This window comes from Danio rerio, chromosome 15, assembly GCF_052040795.2.
Source record: "Danio rerio strain M-AB ecotype USA chromosome 15, GRCz13ab, whole genome shotgun sequence".
Lineage (NCBI taxonomy): Eukaryota > Metazoa > Chordata > Actinopteri > Cypriniformes > Danionidae > Danio > Danio rerio.
This window is the reverse complement of record NC_141035.1, coordinates 45,556,179-45,579,000: the sequence shown is the minus strand read 5'-3', so window position 1 is coordinate 45,579,000 and position 22,822 is coordinate 45,556,179. Positions and strand designations below refer to the sequence as shown.

Below are 22,822 nucleotides of genomic sequence, written 5' to 3'. Positions count from 1 at the left end.
CCTAACTTCAAGGAACACCGCCACTCCCTCAGAGTACGACCAACCAGCACGAAAACACATATTGAGTTACAAAAAAATGGACTCGACGCAAACAACTACGCAGCGCGCTCTCTACAACCACACAGTGTTTGCATGATCTCTCCGTGACCCGGAATCACCTGCATGCTGACTGCACGACAAGGCATGAATGAGAGAGTGAGAGAACCACCATCCAAGGCGCACTAAATAACATTGCATCAGCTGACAGCTGTAACCCAATCAGACGTCACTCATATAATAATAAAGAAAGTTCTAATGATGACCGTCACAAGAGCAACCGACTACCATGCAAAGAATCGCTGGTTTGATCCCAGCTCAGAGCGGGTTGGGTGTAGTACAGGGGTGGCCAAACCCTGTTCAAACACACCTGCCTGTAATTATCACGTGGTGTTCAGGTCCTAATTAATTGGTTCAGGTGTGTTTGATATGGGTAGCAACTGAAATCTGCAGGAAGGTGGCTCTCCAGGAACATGGTTGGCCACCCCTGGTGTAGTAGGACCGGTGGGTTACAATAGCAAGAAGTATGAAAAACTTGAACAATATTTGGAACTAGAACAACACTGCACTAATAAATATGAAATTTCTTGCCATAACCCACGGCAATCTACTGACATTAATTCCCCTAATGCCCATAAAAATGTGTCTTGATGAGCACCGGCTCTGGAATTAAGAGGAAAATGCACCATGAAAGGTGTGACTCACAGCACCTCAGAGAGTCCTCATCTGTGACACAATGACACGCTGTGATGTCTTTGCTTCTGCCAAAATTCTCTGCACCGCATCGGAACCAACATCACCAAACCGCCAGCACAGCAAACAGAGACACCTCACCCTGCTTACGCATCTTAATAAACCAAAGAAATTTCTCTATTCATCAGCTCCTTCATTCGTCAAGCAATCTGACGCCACATTCAATCTGGTGTGAGCAGCAAATGGACGGGATATACAGACGAGGTTGCGAGGTGCACTATACTCTCGCGCATGATTTTTAAAATATACTTTAATGCACTTCGATAACAAAGCAGACACAAAGAATCTGATCTAAACCCTTTTAAAGCAGCATCTTAACTCAATAGATCATCATTAGAGACAAACAGGAAATACACACAAAGAGCACTCCAAGGAGCACATGATTGACACTGATCAGATTGATGTAAACATAAAACATGCACATTCAGCAATAACTGATTAAAATGCATTTTATGGTAAAACATACACAATGTTCAGTCAGGAGGGCCTGATTAAAATGCATTTTATCAAGCATACACATTATGCACATTCAGCAATACTTGATTGAAATGCATTTTATATACAAAAAAAAATTGGGTTAATGCATATAAAAAGGCCAAGAAGCTATCTCTCTTTTTTAAAGTTGCCTTTTGTGGAAGACTCAATCCAGACAATGGAAATATTGACCTGCGTTCAATCTGTTAACATTCTGTTCAGGTCTAAATCAGCCTGCGTCTAATCAACGGACTGAGATCAATCAGTGCTTTAAATCAAGAAATACTGCTTGAGGGCTGAAGAGAACGCAATAAAGATAATGAACGCTGAGCACTAAATGTATACGCTTTAATCAATTGTTATTGCGCAATTGTTCCATTCTAATCTATCCTGCGTTTTGTGTCTTTAGCCATTTTTAAAATCAGTTTCACGATATGGGATGCAGAACTATATAATACACACCAGAGAACAATCACAAAATAAAATGGAGATAGATACTGAAAAAGATGAGTGAGTTGGTGGATGGACAGAAAAAATGAAAGGATGGATGGATGGATGGATGGGTGGCTAGATGGACAGAAAAATGAAAGAACGAATGGTTGGATAAATGGATGGACAGAAAAATTAAAGAATGGATGGATATGTCGATGAATGGACAGAAAAATGGAAGAACAAATGGGTGGATGAATGGATGGACAGAAAAATGAAAGAATGAATGGATAGGTGGATGAATGGACAGAAAAATGAAAGAACGAAAGGGTGGATGAATGGATGGACAGAAAAATGAAAGAATGGATGGGTGGATGAATGGAGGGACAGAAAAATGAAAGAACGAATGGGTGGATGAATGGATGGACAGAAAAATGAAAGAAGGAATGGGTGGATGAATGGAGGGACACAAAAATGAAAGAGCGAATGGGTGGATGAATGGAGGGACACAAAAATGAAAGAGCGAATAAGTGGACGAATGTATGGTCAGAAAAATGAAAGAATGAATGGGTGGATGAATGGATGGACAGATTAATGAAAGAACGAATGGGTGGATGAATGTATGGACAGAAAAATGAAAGAACGAATGGACGGGTAAGTGGATGGATAGAAAAATGAAAGCATGGATGAATGGGTGCATAGACAGAAAAATTAAAGGATGGATGGATGGATGGATGGATGGATGGACAGAAAAATAAAAGAACGAATGGATGGATGAATGGATGGACAGAAAAATGAAAGAACGAATGGGTGGATGAATGGATGGACAGAAAAATGAAAGAACGAATGGGTGGATGAATGGAGGGACACAAAAATGAAAGAGCGAATGGGTGGATGAATGGATGGACAGAAAAATAAAAGAACGAATGGGTGGATGAATGGATGGACACAAAAATGAAAGAGCGAATGGGTGGATGAATAGATGGACAGAAAAATAAAAGAACGAATGGGTGGATGAATGGATGGACAGATTAATGAAAGAACGAATGGGTGGATGAATGGATGGACAGATTAATGAAAGAACGAATGGGTGGATGAATGTATGGACAGAAAAATGAAAGAACGAATGGACGGGTAAGTGGATGGATAGAAAAATGAAAGCATGGATAAATGGGTGCATAGACAGAAAAATTAAAGGATGGATGGATGGATGGATGGACAAAAAATGAAAGAATGGATGGATAGGTGGGTGGATAGATGGACAGAAAAATAAAAGAATGAATGGGTGGATGAATGGATGGACAGAAAAATGAAAGAAGGAATGGGTGGATGAATGGATGGACAGAAAAATGAAAGAAGGAATGGGTGGATAAATGGAGGGACAGAAAAATGAAAGAACGAATGGATGGATGAATGGATGGACAGAAAAATGAAAGAACGAATGGATGGATGAATGGATGGACAGAAAAATGAAAGAACGAATGGATGGATGAATGGATGGACAGAAAAATTAAAGAACGAATGGACGGGTGAGTGGGTGGATAGAAAAATTAAAGCATGGATGAATGGGTGCATAGACAGAAAAATTAAAGGATGGATGGACAGAAAAGTTAAAAGAGGGATGGACAGAAAGATGGATCGATGAATGGATGGGCATAAAAATTTAAAGAATAGACAGATGGATGGACTGATAGATCTACAGATAGTAAGGATGGATCACAAATTAAACAATGGATGGAGTGATGTCCTGATGGACAGATGGATGGATGGATGGATGAGTACTGTACGGATCAACATAATTGATTGATTTACAGATAGTAAGATGAAAGGATGGATGATAAACCCAACAATGGATGAAGTGATGTCTTGATGGATATGTAGAAAGATGGATGAATGGATGGACAAAGAATAAATGAATACGGGGAAAATTTGATAAATGGATTGACAGATAGCAAGATGTAAGGATGGCCGATAAACAGAACAATGGATGATAGATAGATAGATAGATAGATAGATAGATAGATAGATAGATAGATAGATAGATAGATAGATAGATAGATAGATAGATAGATAGATAGATAGATAGATAGATAGATAGATAGATAGATAGATAGATAGATAGATAGATAGACAATTATTTGGAAAGAACAAATGATGGATGGATGGATGGATGGATGGATGGATGGATGGATGGATGGATGGATGGATGGATGGATGGATGGATGGATGGATGGATGGATGGATGGATGGACAGTAGATAGATGAATGGAAGGATGATGGATGGATACAGAAAATATTTATCAATGGATAGATAGTAGGGTGGATGGATGAGTAACCATGGATGGAGTGATGTACAGATGGATAGAAAGAGGGATGGATGGGAGGATGATAAATGAATTCAACTCATTTTGGGGAATAAGGATGGATGCAGAGAAAGTAGAATAGATGCAGAGAAAGATGGATAGATTGGCAGATGGATGGTTTGACAGATAGTAAGATGTAAGGATAGATGATGAATAGAACAATGGATTCAGCGATGTTCTGATGGACAGATAGATGGACGGATGGATGGACGGATGGATGGACGGATGGATGGATGGATGGATGGATGGATGGATGGATGAATACAAAAATGGAGGAATGGATGATGGATGGATACAGAAAATGTTTATCAATGGAAACATGGAAGAGTGGATGGATTGGATGGAGTAAAACCATGGATGGAGAGATGTACAGATGGATAGAAAAATCGATGGATAGACAGATAGTAAGATGGAAGGATACATGATAAACAGAACGATCTCCAACGGATGGAGAGATGTCCTGACAGACACAGAGAATGGATGGATGATTAATAATGAATGGATTGACTGATGGAAGAATAAAGAATGGAAAAATGAATAGATCGATAAAATAGCTGAAGAAGAAGGGATGGACAGAACATATTGTGTTTACCAAAGCAAACATAATAATAGCCTCAGAAGGTTTAGATGTGATAAACGGAGGAATAAATGGATATAAAATAATTCAATATATCTCAGTCCCCTATTCTATTCTGTTCTGTTTTATTCCAGATGTTCCTAATTTCAGAATGAAGGCACTCCTCACTCCTCAATACCTGTGCACTCGTTCTGTATTTCAGCCCTGCATTATCTATTCATGCGATAACATACAGAACATTCATTAAATCAATTCATTATTCATGTCGTTTCCAAGAAGGTAATTCCAGAAACACAACAGCTGGAGCGTTCCAGTGTTAGCCCTGTGTGTGTGTGTGTGTGTGTGTGTGTGTGTGTGTGTGTGTGTGTGTGTGTGTGTGTGTGTGTGTGTGTGTGTGTGAGTGTGGTAGCAGCTTCAGTCTGGTTTGTGAGCAGCTTTACTCAGCAGTTGGCGACCCTCTGGACTGATTATACTGTAAATCTGCGGACTGACTGTGCTTTGCCAAACAGCGAAGAACTTTGCAGGCCCTCGTCCTCAGAGCAGCAGAGCACTGCGCTCACAGCATGAGTCTGCATGAATGAACACACACACAGAGGCACACACACAGAAAGGTCTGCACGATACAGGAAATATCTGCTATACGCATGGTGCGAACTACGTAGGAGCTCCTAAATAAGGCATGGACTCCCCTGAAAACATGATTTGTAAAATTTTGGGGGGTCTCAAAAAATATTCACAATGTGTTGTTTTGACGTGCGGTTTCAGTATTGTGTCATGTGATCATGGATTGTTATGTGTAAAAGTGAAAAAATTATCCTTCATTCATGCAATGAAGGCGATTTACACCTCACTTAAAAGATAACCACACATGCTATTCTTGTCTTGAACATCAATGTGTGGGGGCGCTGTGGGGCAAAGTCCAGTAATGTCAAAGGCTGCATCCGAAACTGCATACTTCCATACTATATAGTACGCTAAAATTAGTATGCGAGCCGAGTAGTATGTCCGAATTTATAGAATTCGAAAAACAGTATGCGAGAAGTACCAGGATGACTTACTACTTCCGGCGAGATTCTGAAGTGCGCATCCCATGCACGCTGCGCTATCCCATGATGCCCTGCGAGAGAATTCATGAATGGGAGTAAAGTCATGCAATTGACGCAGGTAGTTCAAGTGATCATGACAAAATGGCGGATGTAGTACGTCCGAATTCCATTCATACTTTTCACATTCATTCTGTATAGAACGTACTTTTCTAATGCCCGAGTAGTAAGTTTAAATTCAAATTCAGTGCCTACTGAGTAGTAGGCGGTTTTGGACGCAGCCAAAGACTAACAGGCAGACGCTTCATGGATGTTGAGACGCTGCTTATTTATTTTCCGAAACAAATGATGTGCCGTTGTGTTTCATTTTATTTGCTTGATAAGGTGTCTATTTCAAATTCATTCTGTTTTTGACATTTCTATTCATTAATGCAAATAAATTTCATAAACATTAAGATTGATAAAAAAATATATGTTTCTTGAACAAATCATCATATAATGGACCATTTGCGGTTTGCAGTTTGATTCGATACAGTATGGTACTTTTTTTGTCCATTTTCACTGTCAGAGTTACCAAAAAAGTGAACTGTACCACTTTTTGGGGACCCTTTCCAAATGGTTATCTAGCATTAGAATGATTTCTAATGAATTATGCACTAAAGACTACAATAATGATGCAAAAATTCAACTTTGCATCATTTTAAAATATGCAAAAATATTAGATTAGATTAGATTAGATTCAATTTTATTGTCATTACACATGTACAAGTACAATGCAACGAAATGCAGTTTAGGTCTAACCAGCAGTGCAATAGCAGCAAGTGCAGGATACAGGAATAAGTTATAAAGTGCAGTTATAGAAAACTATGGTGATATTTACAGATGGATGTACTGTGAACATTATATACAGGTTGGATAAGCTATGAACAGATTTACAGTATATGAATATATGTGCAGGTTGCTATTAATAAACAGTAGTGTGCAGATAGATAAACATGATTACAAGTGTATATGTTACAATATATGAATATATGTACAGGTTGCTATTAATAGTCAGTAGTATGCAGATAAATAAGCATGATTACAAGTGTATATGTATAGTGGGTGTGTACATAATTACAAATGTCCATATGCAGTGGTTATGTACAGTTCAGTAAGTAAACAGTTCAATGTGGTGCAGTGAATGTGCAAATTTTAAATGTGCAAATGTTAAACAGTGCAGTGATTGCGAGGAGTTTAAGTTAGAGGAGAGTGGGGGGTGTATTGGGGGGCAAAAGGGTCAGTGTGGGGCAGAGTTCAGGAGGGAGACAGCTCTGGGGAAAAAGCTGTTCCTCAGTATATATATATATATATATATATATATATATATATATATATATATATATACACAGTATATATATATATATATATATATATATATATATATATATATATATATATATATATATATATATATATATATATATAATCTTATAATCTTAATATAAATCTTATCTATTTTAAGAGATCAATTTCAAATTGCAAAAAAAATTGACAAAACTAGTGCCTTTTATACACTATTATAAGACTTCTGTCATGATAAACAGATTGAGGCTTAAAATGCATCCTTGATTATTATGAAAAATATCACATTAGCACTTCTGGAGAATGGCACTCTTGATTGTGTGATATTATTTCTGAATTATATCAGATCTTCATCAGATATTAAAAAACAAACATAAAGGGACATTTTTTGCCTTCAGAACTGGAATTATGGTGGTTTTAATTGCATTCTTATATTAGCTTCATCACACAGTCAATCTGTTGTACTCTCTCAAGACATGATTTTGTTTTGTTTATTTGATAATGTCAGTTCACACATGGGATAAAACCACAATTAGCTATCACACTGTACTTCACTGTGAGTCTGTCTGGACCCTAACGTTGATTTACAATCTCACTTACAGAGATAGTTCATCCAAAACATTTAATTCTGTCATCATTTACTCACGCTTTACTAGTTTCAAGCCTACTGCTAAACACACTATAAAAAACGTTGAGTTATTTATTTCACCCAATGTTTGAGTTAAATATATTTGTTGCTTCGTTAGGTTGTTTTTAACCTTTTTTAGTTTATTTACTAATAACTCAACCAGTTAAGTTAAATATTTGGTGCTTTGTTGGTTTGTTTTAACCTTTATTTGGTTATTTATTTAATAACTCAACCAGTCGAGTTAAATATTTGGTGCTTTGTTGGTTTATTTTAACCTTTATTTGGTTATTTATTTAATAACTATAAACCAGTTGAGTTAAATATTTGGTGCTTTGTTGGTTTATTTTAACCTTTATTTTGTTATTTATTTAATAACTATAAACCAGTTGAGTTAAATATTTGGTGCTTTGTTGGTTTATTTTAACCTTTATTTGGTTATTTATTTAATAACTCAACCAATTGAGTTAAATATTTGGTGCTTTGTTGGGTTATTTTTAACCATTTGGTTATTTATTTAATAACTCAACCAGTTGAGTTAAATATTTGGTGCTTTGTTGGTTTATTTTAACCTTTATTTGGTTATTTATTTAATAACTCAACCAGTTGAGTTAAATATTTGGTGCTTTGTTGGTTTATTTTAACCTTTATTTGGTTATTTATTTAATAACTCAACCAGTTGAGTTAAATATTTGGTGCTTTGTTGGTTTATTTTAACCTTTATTTGGTTATTTATTTAATAACTCAACCAGTTGAGTTAAATATTTGGTGCTTTGTTGGGTTATTTTTAACCATTTGGTTATTTATTTAATAACTCAACCAGTTGAGTTAAATATTTGGTGCTTTGTTGGGTTATTTTAACCTTTATTTGGTTATTTATTTAATAACTCAACCAGTTGAGTTAAATATTTGGTGCTTTGTTGGGTTATTTTTAACCATTTGGTTATTTATTTAATAACTCAACCAGTTGAGTTAAATATTTGGTGCTTTGTTGGGTTATTTTTAACCATTTGGTTATTTATTTAATAACTCAACCAGTTGAGTTAAATATTTGGTGCTTTGTTGGGTTATTTTTAACCATTTGGTTATTTATTTAATAACTCAACCAGTTGAGTTAAATATTTGGTGCTTTGTTGGATTATTTTAACCTTTATTTGGTTATTTATTTAATAACTCAACCAGTTGGCTTAAAAATTTTGAATTTCAACAGTCAACTGATTTAACTGACACAGAAAAGCTGAATTATTATGTGTAATGTTGTTTTTTTTTGTCATAAAGTTCATTTAAGCTGTAACTCAATAATGTTTTTTTATTTTCATTTATTTATTTTTTTACCAAATTACCTCTCCGTGTCGTGTTTTTATATCTCTTTCACCATCCAAGACCATCTTTTAGAAGCATTTAGATGTGGTTAAAATGTATTGTACTTAGTGGACACTGAGTGAAGCCGGCTGCAGCTGCTAGACAGTCTCTACAGCACACAGAGCTCCATATTCTGCTCCATCAACACATGATTTTCTGCTTGCACAGTTTATAACTGTCTACTTTGTTCTGCTTGTGATTCCTAATTTATTTTAACAAAAGTTTCTGGAACTAAAATGTAATGGCAAAAACACATTTTCAATATATATTTTTAAAGAGTATGTTATATTTACCACCATAATTATTAAATTAATAATAGTACTAACAATAATAATACCAGAATGGAAAAAAATAACATTTAATCAAAACAACCCAATTCATTGGATTAAATTATATAATCCAATTGCATTGGGTTAAAATAACCCATAGTTGGGAAGGTGCTATAATAACTTATAGTTGGGTTATATGTTGGAGTATTTTTGACCCAACTATTTTAACAGAGCACAAAAGAAGATAGTTTAAAGAAAGCTAAAAACCGGTAACCATCGACTTCCATTTATTTGTTTCTATATTTTTTGTTACAACATTCTGCCCAAGGACTACAGATGTGATTCAGCTTTAAACATTGTTTCTCTCATTGTTTTTAAACTCTTTTGGGTAAAAATACCCCAACATATAACCCAAATATAGGTTATTATAGCACCTTCACGACTATGGGTTATTTTAATCCATTGCATTGAGTTTTTTTGATTAAATGTTTTTTTTTTTTTTTCCATTCTGGTATTACTATTGCTACTATTACTAGTACTACTATTAATTTTATAATTATGGCTGGGTAATCAAATAACATACAGTTTTCAAAAATATTGAAAATGCTTTATTTCCATTATATTTTAGCTCCAGACACTTTTGTTAAAATAAATCAAGAATCACAAACAATGAAGAAACAAAGTGCAGACAGTTATAAACACTGCAAGCAGAAAACCATGTGCAGAATATGGAGCTCTGTGTGCTGTAGAGACTGTCCAGCAGCTGCAGCAGGCTCCACTCAGTGTCCGCAATATACAATACATTTTAACCACATCCAACCACTTCTAAAAGATGCTCCTGGATGGTGAAACGGATATAAAAACTACCACACTGAGGTAATTTGTTAAAAATAACAACAATATTATTGCGTTACAGCTTAAATAAACTTTATAACACAAAAAACAACATTACGTACGCATATTAATACAGCTGTTTAGTGTCAGTTAAATCAGTTGACTGTTGGAGTTCAAATTTTAAACCTAACTGGTTGAGTTATTATAGATAATAGGGATGTAAAGGTATCAGAATTTCATGGTACGGTAATACCTCGGTATGAATGTCACGGTACGGTATTTATTGAATCATTTACAGGAAAAAACAAAACTTATGAAAATACTCCAAAAAAGTGTCAATGACAAACAAATTAGCCATCTATCTGTAAGCTTTGAAACAGGAACTTCAATTTTAATAACAAAAAATTATTAAACCATGTAAAAAAATTAAGTTTCAATTTAGTATTGTTGAAAACTCATCACATTCAACATTTAATCACTCACTCACTCAGATAGAGATGGGTTTAAAGGAAAATTATCATATAAATATAATCTGGTAAAAGCTGGTATCTCTGGGTATTTACAATGTCCCCTGCAACAGAAAAAAACCCTCTCATTTGGGACTGAGGTTTCTGGGACAAGAGAGATATGACTTGGCCCAGGTTGACAGCAGTGGGTAACGTTGTGCATTGTCTTTCCCCCACTTGAGAGGACAAGCCATGAGTGAGATAGAGGTCTCATGTCTGTATCAATCTGAACAGTGTGTTGTGTCACACCCTCCGTCGGGGGCCCCGCGTCGTCGCGATTTTCAATAATTGAAAATCCGGCAACCGCAATAATCAAACTCTTGGGAACAACTGTGGTCGGAACCAAAGTTCACAGGTCTGTGTTCTCTGAACACCTCTCAAGCGGTGGACTACTTCATTCTGATTGCTTGCCGCCAATGTTGCCAACTTAGCGACTTTGTCACTAGATTTAGCGACTTTTCAGACCCCCCCTAGCGACAAATCTAGCAACTTTTATGTGTGTTATTGGACATTTTTTTTTTTAGACTGTCATTTGTCCATACTGTACCGTCCCTACTCTTCTCAACGAGCTGCGTGTGATGCCGCCGGCCCCTCCCCTGCCTCACAGCCCTGCTGAAAAATCCAGCTTAAACCAGCCTAGGCTGGTTGGCTGGTTTTAGCTTGTTGACCAGGCTGGTTTTAGAGGGGTTTTGGCCATTTCCAGGCTGGTTTCCAGCCATTTCCAGCCTGGTCTTAGCTGGTCAGGCTGGAAAATGACCAGCCAAATCCAGCTAAAACCAGCTTGACCAGCCTGGTTTAAGCAGGACATAGCTGGTTTTGGCTGGACTCCCAGCTTGGCTAGGCTGGTCAAGCTGGTTTTAGCTGGTCATCTCCCTGACCAGCTAAGACTAGGCTGGAAATGGCTGGGAACCAGCCTGGAAATGGCCAAAACCCCTCTAAAACCAGCCTGGTCAACCAGCTAAAACCAGCCAACCAGCCTAGGCTGGTTTAAGCTGGATTTTTCAGCAGGGAGCACTGACAGGCGGCCCAGTCAGTCCTCGTACAGCAGCCTCTCCCACCTGCAGCCCGAGAGCAGATCACCCCTCTGCGTACCGACGACAAATGATTTAGCACAGGCAGTGTTAAGGTATTTCCTTTGTACAGTCAAACCGATCTACTTCTCCTTTTTTTTAACAATTTATTTGGAACGTTTATTCTTTTCTTGTTCACAATCACAGATATTTTAGTGACAGTTGCTTGTCTTGTCTGAGTTTATTACATATGAGAGATTACTGCACATTCACTAACGTTACACATCTATAATGATATACTGTATTCAAACAGCAATAAATTTAGTTAAATAAACATGCTTATATAAAGTGTCGTGCAATTATAAATACCCCTTTATTAACCATAGGCTGTTAAACAAACAAATGGTAGAACGTGATGACGTCAGTGATATGCAAATTGACGTATGACATACCCCCCCACTTCATCAGGGGGCCCCTTCAGCGATCCCTGCAGGGGGGCCTCCGCATTTTGCGCTACGCCACTGTGGGTTAGATAAATAACTCAATGTTTTTTAGAGTAAAGCGATGAATGAAAGATGGTTACAGGCTTTTTGCATTCTTCAAATCATCTTCTTTTTTGTTCAACAGAAGAATAAACTCATATGAAACCAGTTGAGGTAGAGTAAACAGTGAGTAAATCGCGATTTCTAGTGAACTATCCCTTCAATGTAAATTTTGTAGACCTCTTCATATTTAGTTTGCTAAATTGCAATTTACAGACCCTGCAGGAAGCATTTACACTGAGCTCTGTATTTCCTTGATACTGCAAATGAATGTGTCACAGTTTTATAGCTCTGTGCACTAAAGCCAAACGGTGTGAAATTAAAGTTTCGCCGTGTAGTCGAAATGAGGCATCCCCCTGCATATGCCTGTAGTGTCAGAGAATGTATCGAGAAACTCCAGCATATGGGAGGACTTAATACGTATTGAACATTCATTATGGATCTATTCGGGGGCTCTTAATTAATTCCAGAGACAACAGATCAACATGAGGGCCTTAATTATTTGTTTTCTTATGCCTCTCTCTGCTATCCGCGGGACTTAAAACGCACATACAAACAGGCACACACACGTTATTACTCCTACCATAACCTTTTCCAAATGCTTTAGAGGCTGATCAAATCCTAAGTGTGTCGTTATAGATCACGTTGAGATTAGCAAAAGAAAGAAATACTTTCAGTACAGGAGATTAAAGACAGTGGCGGGAAGGTTGACGGTTGGTGATGGAACGCTCGAATGCTCCGCCAATCAGAACGCGGAGATCAGAAAGACGGCGCGCTTCTACTGCTGACTCGCGGGAAAACCGAGAAGAAGATGAAGCTCAGCCAGGAGAAGCAGACGGACGTCAGCAGATCTCAGTCTCGGTGCTGGACTTGCATTATTGAGAGTTCATTAAATTTCAGTGATTAATTCGCCCATTTTTCTTTCCTAATGTCTTCCTGCATATTTTAGATGGAGCCTCGGTTTAAACAGCACTGCTGGGGTTGTAAATACAGCCGAGTTTGGGGTAGAGGGAAAAATAATTACATTTAAAAAATAAATTATATATATTATATATAATCATATATATATATATATATATATATATATATATATATATATATATATATATATATATATATATATATATATATATATATATAATGTAATTATATATATATATATATATATATATATATATATATATATATATATATATATATATAAAAATATATATATATATATATAATTACATTATATATAATTATATATATATATATAATTACATTATATATAATTATATATAATATATATATATATATATATATATATATATATATATATATATATATATATATATATATATATATATATATATATATATATATATATATTGGTTTATTGGGTTAAGCAAGTAAGTTTAATTAGTCAAGTTTTTGGGCAACAGTGGTTTGTTCTGTAGCCAATGAGAAAAATAGGGGGCTAATAATGTTGACTCTTATTATTGATACTTTAATTAAAAGCTGCTTTTATTCCAGCCACATTATAAGAAATTTGACTAATTAGACCAGAAAAAAAAACATATATTACGCTCAATTTTATATTTATATAAACTGTACATATATAAATACTTGCAATAGTGTTTTTGGAGTGATTTTGCACCATTGGAAATGAACTGGATATTTCTGTGAGGGGATTTTTTTTTAATATTATGAGCTCAAATATGTTTAGAATTGATTATACTGTATATTACCCTTGAATGCACTGGCATAAACTGTGACATTGCAAAAGCATTATTAATCACTCGTGGAGTACATTTTATTATATTTGTGCATCATTTTCATTAATTTTCCTTCAGCTTAGTCCCTTATTTATCAGGGGTCGCCACAGTGGATTGAACTGCCAACTATTCTAGCATTAGTTTTTATGCAGCAGATGCCCTTCCAACCACAACACAGTACTGGGAAACATCCATACACACTCATTCACACACTTATACACTCACCTGTAGCGCATGTGTTTGGACTGGTGGGGGAAACCAGAACACCAGGAGGAAATTCGTTCATTTTCTTTTCAGATCAGTCCCTTTACTAATCAGGGGTCGCCCCAGCGGAATGAACCGCCAACTTATCCAGCATATGTTTTATGCAGCAGACATACACTCTTATTCACACACATACACTACTGACAATTTAGCTAACCCAATTCACCTATACTGCATGGGTTTGGACTGTAGGGAAAACCGATGTTAAAAGGGTGCCACGGTGGCACAGTGGGTAGTACTGTCACCTCACAGCAAGAAAGTCACCGGCTCAAGCCCCGGCTGGATCAGTTGGAATTTCCATGTGGAGTTTGCATGTTCTCCCTGTGTTACCGTGGGTTTCCTCCGGGTGCTCCGATATCCCCCATATAAACACATGCGCTTGACAGTAGGTGAATTAAATAACTGGCCATAGTGTATGTATGTAATTGCAGGAGTGTATGGGTGTTTCCCAGTGTTAGGTTGCAGCTGGAATCCTCTTAAAAATCAGCTCTGAAAACACTGAACAAGAAAAAGATCCTCTCCCAAAAGCTGAAAATCAAAGATTAGCATCAGAATATTATGCTGAGGAGCACTCAATATCTTAAAAAACAAAAATAAATCATGCAACGTATATTCAAGCAGCGCCTTTATTCATCTGTGACATGTTGATTTTTGCAGCAAGCAGCCATAATAGTTCATATTAAATTTACAGTGACCAATGTGTGGTACAATGTGTCCTTTTTATATGCTTACAAAAGAACATGAGCTCTCATAATAATAAAAAATCCCCCCCAAAATAAATTCCACAATGAAAAATATTGGCCATTAATAATAATAAAAAAATGTACAAAACATGTCGTTCAGGTTCATTAATCTCCACACAGACTGACAGAGTGTGAATAGACGGAGAAAGGAGAGAGTGAAAGATGAGAAAAGGTAAAGACATGACATTACTGTTCATCTCTCTGGAGAAAAAGCATGAAAGACGGATGCTTTATGGATGTAGATGGAAGAAAAGGGACGGACATGAGGCTGAAGAACAGCTGAAGTACAACAACACCGATCAAACCCAACACAAACAAACTAAAACTCCAGCAAATCTGAACATGTGCTGTTGTCGGAACACCTTTGTGGAGGATTGCACGCTGGAAAAAAAGACAAATCCTGGAAACCTGAAGATGAAAGAATCTGTGAGACTGTACAACACACCAGGTCAACACTGAAATGAAAAACCACCACCTAAATTTGAAAAAAAAAATATATATCAAGGTGTCAGAGAGAGAAAAACACAGATTGCATTTTCCAGACTCGGTCAGATGGAAAAAATAAATAAGTAAAAAGCATTCTAGGAGAGAACCACAAACTATCCTTGATATATAGCTGTATATCAGCAATAGCATGTCAACAAACATCAACAGTGAGTCATTTTTAGTATTCTGACTTGTCACTTTGTTTTTGTATCTTGTTACTTTGCATTGTGCTCTTATTTATTTCCCCTACAATCTCTTTTATTTTATTTCTTTTAAAAGTGATATCTGAATGCATTACAATGATTGTGGTTGTTGCAAATAAAACATCAAAATATTAAATTTCATGAACATTTACGGCCACTTTATTAGGTACACCTGTCTAACTGCTTGTTAACGCGAATTTCCAATCAGCCAATCACATGGCAGCAACTCATTTAGGCATGTAAACATGGTCAAGACGATCTGCTGCAGGTCAAACCTGCTAGATGGGCTGGTCTGAGTATTTCAGAAACGGCTGATCTACTGAGATTTTCCCGCTCAACCATTTCTAGGGTTTACAGACAATGGTCTGAAAAAGAGAAAATATCCACTGAGAGGCAGTTCTGTCTGCGCAAATGTCTTGTTGATGCCACAGGTCAGAGGAGAACAGCCAGACTGGTTCGAGCTAATAGAAAGGCAACAGTTACTCAAAATAACCACTTGTTACAACCAAAAACGTCCAACCTTAAGGCTAATGGGCTACAGCAGCAGAAGACCACACCGGGTGCCACTCCTGTCAGCTAAGAACAGAAAACTGAGGCAATAATTCGCACAGGATCACCAAAATTGGACAATAGATTGGAGAAACGTTGCCTGGTCTGATGAGTCTCAATTTCTGCTGCGACATTGGGATGGTAGGGTCTGAATTTGGCATCAACAACATGAAAGCATGGATCCATCCTGCCTTGTATAAATGGTTTCGGCTGGCGGTCGTGGTGTAATGGTGTGGGGATATTTTCTTGGAACACTTTGGGCCCATTAGTACCAATTGAGCATCGTCAAAATAAAATAAATAAAGCCCTGCCAAAATTTTAACTGCCCCCACCAAAAAAGTAGTTAATAACTATTTCTTAGCTACATATTTTAAATAATGTGTCAAAAGCAAAACATAACTTCAGCATATCTTTTCTTCAAATACAACCGACAATTTAAAAAACAATACAACTGTGATGTAAATAAATTTGGAAATATGTATATATATTATAGGCTTAAATTATAGAGAGAAATACAAATGACCTGATATATTGATAGTCAATATTCAATATTGATTAATATTGATCTTTCTTTCCAGGAGTCAGTGCAGAAATGAACAAAACAATAGGCCTAATGCAAAATATTATAAGATTAAAATATGGAAAAATGATCTGATGGTCATTTCTGTCAATTTTCCTAACAGATAAACAGCTCTCAGCAATATTTCAGCATGCTTTCAAATTCATATTCGCACATTTGCCGGTAGGAATGACATCCGGCCTTGCTCCTAATTCTCTCTTCATATAGCCATGACTATTACACAACCATAATGCACTGTGATATAGGCTGTTTCGTTACTTTGTTGGATAGTTTCGCTTTCTCGTTACAATCGATCTCGGACTGATTGTTTTGGCGCGGATCTGAGCACGACTGCGGAATTCACATATGTCAAACGAACCATGCTTACTGGGCAAACAAGACAAACATCTAGATGTGAAAGCACCCTGGTAGCCTCAATTGCCAAACAGTCGCAGCCAAATTAAACTTTAGTGACAAGGTAGCACATGCCTGATCGGGCCACTAACAATCCTGTCTACTGTCCCGAGAGTCCCGCACACTGGCCCCGGGCCATCAGATCTATCGTATCTCCATCAGATCTCCATTGAATCTATGTCACAAAGGATTAAGGCAGTTCTGAAAGCAAAAGCAGGTCCAACCCGATTCTAGTAGGCTGTACCTAATAAAGTGGCCAGTGAGTGTTTTTCAAGCATTTGCCCTCTGCATTATTCGTATTGTTTTTCAGTTAATACACGGTAAAAATTACTCATTAAAGTATATTACTTAAAAGGTCAGTTTGATCCAACTTAAAAACTGAAGGCAACCATAATGTTTTACAATGTATAAAAGCAATCATAAAGCGGTTTATGCTTTTACTGGCAAACAAAACATAATGCCGATGCTGCTTTTCTACCTCAAAATCAATGAACGATCAATACAGAGACAATAAACTCTGTTTAGCCTCAATAATCTTCCTGATGTCTGTGTTTAAAGCGTTTCGAGTGTAACTGCTCTCAGGGGTCTGGCGGCTCACACAGAAAATAACTGAACACGCAGGGGAATCTCAGCAGAGAATAAACATGAAACAAAACACTCAAGACCTACAGGAGACATTTACAAGACACAAGTGAACGCTCGGCTAGCCTTCTCTCAACATTATAAGCAAACCGCAGAGCTAGAAGAAGAATCACAGCATTACAAATGTTAATATGAAGCAAAGATGTAGTTGAAAACCAGACAAAAACACAAAGATACAAGACTGTGAAAGTTGTAAAAGCTTTAACAATAAAGAACTATAATCCCATGAAGCAACGAGAAAGATACAACAGCATAAAAAACAAAGACGACATATAAAACTATTTCAAAATATGTATAGAAATATGTATTTTAAAAGCTTTAAGACATTGGTTGTGTCATTTATGATGCTACATGGCAGTGGGCGGAGCTAAATGTATATTTTGGTGCTTTGCTTTCTGCAATGCTCTAATTCAGGGGTTCTTAACTGGTTTGGCCATGGGAACTACATTTTTCAATGGTCATCAAGCCGCGACCCAAATTTTTAGGAACTATAATACAATTTTAGGAATTATAATTAATTTGTATTTATTTGTTAACATACACAAGTAGTGACAGATAAATCACCGAGACTTACAAATAAACAATATTTTATTGCTTTCATTTAAAAAAATGTATCAAATTGTAGAAATATTACAAAATAAAAGCAACAAATACTGTAGACAAGTGGTTAGGGAAAGGAAAGGATCAGTTATTGTGATCTAAACTAAACAGTTAATAAAACATGTTGTCTGGTTTCTAAATGTCGCTTTAATTTAGAAGGTTTTATGCTCTCTTGTGAGAGCACCTCACTACTTATGACACACTGAGGCTTTAAGCCTTTTTTGTTGTCAATATATGTAAACCTACACTTTAAATATTCGAGTTCGTACTTGCGCTTCGACATATTTGTTGCAATAATAATATGAAATTTCACATGTCAAACGGTAGGGTTGTCGTGCACGCATTTCAAAATAAGAGTCAAAATAAGTAAAAATTAATTATAATAATAAATTAAAAATTATTGTTGTTTTTTTGACCACACACTCCGCGACCCACTGAAAATGTTCCCACGACCCACCAGTTGAGAAACACTGCTCTAACTGGTGAGCTGTCTATACAGCATTATGGGTAATGTAGTTTTTCTGCATGCATTCTGTTATTAAATTAGGCTAATTTAAAAAGAAGTTAAATTAATGAAAACATACGAGTTTAACAAATGCATTTCAGCTGATTAACAAACTCAGAGCTCACAAAAGTTCTGTTTTTATTGTTTTTTAATGGTATTTAGTGATAATGTAGTATAATGAGAGGTCTATGCAGTTGTGGGTCATTTTTGACCCGGAACACCACAAATGACCCTAAATAACTCATTAACAAAAGATAAAAACCTTTAATTAAAAAAAGAATAAACCTTTAATACCTCTCTTGCACAATATTGTTCTGTGTCATTTAAATGTACTTGTATGGCCGGTCTTATTTGTATAGTTAAGTATCTTATAGTATGTTAGTTATGCATAGTTTGTTTTAAATAGCTTTTATGTCCAGTGTTGTGTTTGTATTTATGATTTATTTATGTAGCACCATTGTCCTGTGAGACATGACATTTCATTTCTCTGTATGTCCACACATGTAGCGCAATGACAATAAAGCTTGATTTGACTTGATTTTATTCGAATTTTAAAGCATGCATGCACATAATAGTGTGATAAACAACAGATTATGTGCACGCCTTTTTAAAAATGGACAAAATGGACAAAATCCTTCACAAATAATGCCATGTTCACTCAAAATCACATAAGCTTACAATATATTAATGAAGTATATGATCATTCAGATGCTGAAATATGTACAAATTCTTAACTCTAAGTAAACCAGTTGAGAAAAAGAATAAAAATTAATCCAATATTTGGAGATAATTTGGCAGGACATGCCAATTTTATAAAGTCTGGTCATATTTGAAAGGTGGAGTTTACAAAATTATTTGTTTAGAGAAAATGATGTATTCATAACCAGTGTTGGGGAAAGTTACTTCTGAAAATAATGCATTACAATACTGAGTTACTTCCCCAAAAAAGTAACTAGTTGGGTTGCTCAGTTACTTTTTATGCTAGTTATGTTACTTTTTAGTTACTTTTAAATTACTTTTTCCTACCTGACTAATGCCGAGTTCAGACTGCATGATTTTCAAAGTAGTCGTGTCACAGATGTTTTCACACTGCATGACTATCTGGGCTAGCGTTTCGTCGCTGCTTTGTTTACACTGCAAGATGGATCGGCGACATGGACATTCACATTGCATGACTTTACTATAGGGAGAATCACCGACAACTTTGTCTAAACTACGTCTCACAGCCAAAAACACGTAGTAAATCTTTTGTTATTAACTACATAATGAGAAAGAAGCCTTTAATGGGGTAGAAAATGTACATATTTGCTCACCTGGGTTTAAAGGGAATGAGCCATTTCTCCTCAACGTTGATAATAAACTAACTTCTTTCTGTATGAAACGTCAAACAGACACGGTTGCTCCTGAGTCCTGTCAAACCTCCACTAGTTTTTCCTTCATTTCGTGGGTCCAAATAAACCGAAAAATTAGCGCTTTTAACTTCTCCCCCAGCCTCCTGCTGGCCTGCAGCAAGTATACACACACACACACACACGCACACAAGTGAATGCTGCTCTCTCATTGGCTGTAGGCGATCGCTGATGTTATTTTCAGTCAAAACTCAATTCACACGGCGTGATTTGAATCGGCGACTCATCGGTGATTCTCTCAGATTGCGTCTTTGATAGTTCATACTGTGTGATTGTCACTCACGTGCACGAGCAGCGATTTGCCTGTGATTTCAGGCATTTGTCGGCGATTTCTCAAAACCTGTCGGCGAGCCAAAATCGGGGCTAAAATCACGCAGTCTGAACTTAGCATAAGGCTTAATCTCTTTCAGAACTTGCATGATTTTTTCCTTCTTTTTTAAAGAACCCCTATTATGGGTTTTTGAAAATGAGCTTCTGTTCAGTGTGTAACACAGCACTAAGTGAACGAAAACATTCTGCAGAGGTTTACATCTAAAAGTGCAGCATGTTTAGAACTATTGATTCTTAAATAGCTAACTCAGAGTCGATTAAATAAATCGAGTTAGGTTCGGATCTTTTGTTTGATTGCATCAATGTCAAAATGGTACACCACCAAATATGTACTTCCAGTTCTGGTAAAATGTGAATGCGCTTTCAGTCTACACACTAGCGGAGGCGCGGGGATCACGAGACTGATCATGATGCGAAGATGACAATCACTGACAGATGGAGATTTGGTTGCGGGGAATAAAGGGTTAGGGCCTATTCACACTATGCTATTCGAACTGTGCCCAGGACCGTTTCCCGGATCGTTTGAGAAGTGTGAGTGCTCTGAATCGGGCTCAGGCAAGGTTCACTTGGCCGGCCCTGGCCCGGTTGGAAGAGGTGTGCCACTGCACGGTTCACTTGGGCTTTGATATGAATAAATCCATATGAAACAGTCCCTTAAAAGTCATGTCTCGCTTTCAGTTTCAGGCTTTGGCGCGTTTTGCACTCACACTACAACCGTACCGCGCCAAAGCCCGAAACTGAAAGCGAGACATGACTTTTAAGGGACTGTTTCATATGGATTTATTCATCATTTTTACTGTTCAAATGAACGCAAACTGTCGTAGCTTATTAAAGACACAAACCCCTCACTAGGCAAACGTAGGCACATCATAAAGACTTTATGATTGTTTCTGAGCGTCAAAAGCAGCTGATCTGTTTGGGGAAATATTTGACTGCGTGTCACTGCATGTCAAACGACATAACTAAAAAAATCTCCGCAGTGCTGAGCGAGAGTGCTTCTGACCAGCACATCATTGATAACGTAAGCGTGCCCAGGCCCGAATGTATTGTGAGTGCGGACCGTAGGGGGAAACAGGAGGGGGGACAAGCGTGCTTTGGCCCGGTTCAAGGCAACTGTACATAGTGTGAGTACACCCTTAAAGTTCTTTTTCACAATACCAAAGTATAGCCAACCTAGTGCTGTATTTGTTCCTGTCATTTTTTTGACGATTGATACAATAACCTACGCTGCAGCGTGGGATTCACCTGCCGTTTGCTTTTGAAGGAGCAGCAGAGACTATGGGACTTTGTCAGACTTTGACAGGGACTCGGTCAATAACTGTTACAGTTCAAATGGACCAGTTTCTTCTTTCTCTGGTTTATAACATGTAAGTGTCATTAAAATTGTTGCCTCGTTTTGTGTAGTTTGCTAAATATGTGTTTAATTGTGTGTTATAAGTTGTAATCACCTTGTAATCATGTATCTATTATAGATCAGTGCTTGTACTGTATCTCTCAGGTTGAATCTGAATCTTCCACCATCATCAGTGGTGGAAAGAGTACTGAAAAATCATACTGAAGTAAAAGTACCATTACTTGCCTAAAAATGTAGTGTGAGTAGGGTGAAAGAACCTGTTGTAAATATTACTCAAAGTAGGAATAAAAAGTAGCCCTTTTAAAAGTACTCGTGTTTTTTTTACACTTAGCTGATGATTGATTATGAAGCGTGTTTGGCATGCTGTCCCGGGAGAGAGCCCTGAGCTCATAAGATCCAGCACTAACATATGACAGCTGTTTTGCGCATTTTAGAGGAAATAATGTGGCGCTGAGTGACGTTGCAGCTCCCGAAATGTTTTGATTCAATAAACATGGATAAAGTGTTTATTGTTATGGCACAAATCAGCACAAATCCAGCACTAACATATGACACCTGTTTTGTGCATTTTAGAGGAAATGGGGCACTGAGTGACGTCGCAGCTCCAGAAATGTTTTGATCAGGCAATATCTAATCGATAAACTTAGATAAAGTGTTTATTGTTATGGCACAAACCAGCACAAATCGAGCACTGACAAATGACACTTGTTTTATGTGATTTAGACAACCTGGGGTGGAGAGTGACGTCACGGCTCCCGAAATATTTTGATAAGGCAATATCTAAACAATGAAAATAGATAAAGTGCTTATTTTAACGGCACAAACCAGCACAAATCCAGC

The 22,822-nt window shown here is 36.8% G+C and overlaps 1 protein-coding gene across 4 annotated transcripts in view; it reads right to left on the bottom strand.

Annotated features, from left to right (window-relative positions):
* Positions 1-22,822, bottom strand: part of slc8a2b (solute carrier family 8 member 2b) — a 213,269-nt gene that overhangs the window by 170,285 nt on the left and 20,162 nt on the right.